Here is a 1,561-nt window from a genome sequence, read left to right as displayed (position 1 = left end):
ATCGATTGAGACACCCCCGAGGGGGTGCTGCTTGTTCCTTAACTCTGGGCTGCTGTCCCTCCCAAGGCTGCCGGTGCCTAGGATGCCAGCAGATGGCCCAAGTCCCCAGCGTGGCCGGTGGACAATGCACCGTAACATTCCCGTCACTTCCGAGTAACAGAGCAGGTCTGTCACTAGAATACGAGGTTACCTTGATTAGAATGACATCAAATAATGGCTAGTTACGCACTGTCCCATCTTTTATTTTATTTATTTATCGTCACTGTCCCATCTTTTAGAGACTCGTTATCAGTTCAGATGGAAAACCTTTCAGATTCTCCTTGGGGAACTTTGAAATTCTCAGTGGGGGTGTGGGGGTGCCTGGGTGGCTCAGTTGGTTGAGCAACCGACTCTTGCTTTCAGCTTGGGTCGCGATCTTGGGGTCCTGAGATCGAGCCCCCTGTTGGGCTCCATGCTTAGCTGGGAGTCTGCTGGAGATTCTTTCCCTCTCTCTCTGACCCCCCAAACATTCTCTCAAATACATAAGTCTATAAAATAAAATAAAATAAAATAAAATAAAATAAAATAATAAAATTCTCAATTGGTGCTCTTCCCTTTCTCTATGCCCCTCCTCCTGGCAGGTGACAGGGCTGACCAGCCACTGGCCTCTGGTGGGTGCTCGGGCCCATGTGCCCACCTGCCTTGACCCATCTGCCACACAGAGGGAGAGGCAGGTAAAGGGGCCCCAGGGGGAGACAGGAGGGTTTTGGAGTGGACCACCCCTGCCTGTTTGCTCATGGGGGTCCACTTCTTCAGGAGACAGTGTCATAGAGGATGGAAGCCCACAGTAGGGTCTAGGACACCTGACCGTCTACCCCGGCCAGCCTTCCTCACCAGGCCCACCTGTGAACGCCCCTTGTCTCTCCGACCCTTGGATTCTTCATCTGTGAAATGGAGCCGGTTTGTGAACGGAGGTCAAAGAGGGAGAGGGGATAGAACAATAGTTCTTAAGCAAAGTGTCTAGAAATCTCCTCGTTTTTCAAGACGGATGGGAGGGTTTTGCTGCTAAAACCAGATAATAATGTTTGCCCCCAGCTTGTAGATGTAGTGAGACCGTGCCCTGCAGCATTGCCTGAGCCCCGTCTGTGTGCTTGCGGGAGACGCGGCTCCTCCCAGGCATCGCTGGGAGCTCTGGGGACTGAGCAACTTCCCACCCCGCTCGGCTCACCCCTGCTCACCTCTGGCCAGGTGGCCACAAGGGACCTTCCCACGGGTGGCCTCTGTCCAGCAGGTCACAGTGTCTGTCGGTCTGCCCTGCTCCAACAGTGACATAGCCCCCTCGAAGTCCCCCAAAGCCACCATGTTCACCCGGCTTCACCAACCCCTGGGCTGCTCTCACCCTCCTCCAAACCAGCTGTCTTCTCCCCCTCTCCCCTCCCTCCTGCCCCTGCTGCAGAGCCTGGCAAACCGAGCCTCCACATGTCACTCTGAAGAATCTGCTTTTGGGGGTATTTCACTGCTAGGGCCTCCCCAAACAGCGGGGGACACGCGCCTCCCATCTGCGGGAGTGAGCGGCCCGTCG

General features: G+C 55.2%; 1 long non-coding RNA gene across 1 annotated transcript; it reads left to right on the top strand.

The window, feature by feature from the left end:
- Positions 1-605: 605 nt before the first annotated feature.
- Positions 606-1,022, top strand: LOC116873143. The gene is made up of 2 exons (XR_004383754.1): positions 606-713; positions 796-1,022. It is a non-coding gene; the product is annotated as an uncharacterized LOC116873143 (long non-coding RNA).
- The last annotated feature ends 539 nt before the right edge of the window (positions 1,023-1,561 follow it).

This window comes from Lontra canadensis, unplaced genomic scaffold (assembly GCF_010015895.1).
Source record: "Lontra canadensis isolate GAN:19392208 unplaced genomic scaffold, GSC_riverotter_1.0 scaffold32, whole genome shotgun sequence".
NCBI classification, from domain to species: Eukaryota; Metazoa; Chordata; class Mammalia; order Carnivora; family Mustelidae; genus Lontra; species Lontra canadensis.
Note: the sequence above shows the minus strand (reverse complement) of the source record. Positions and strands in the feature narration are given on the sequence as shown.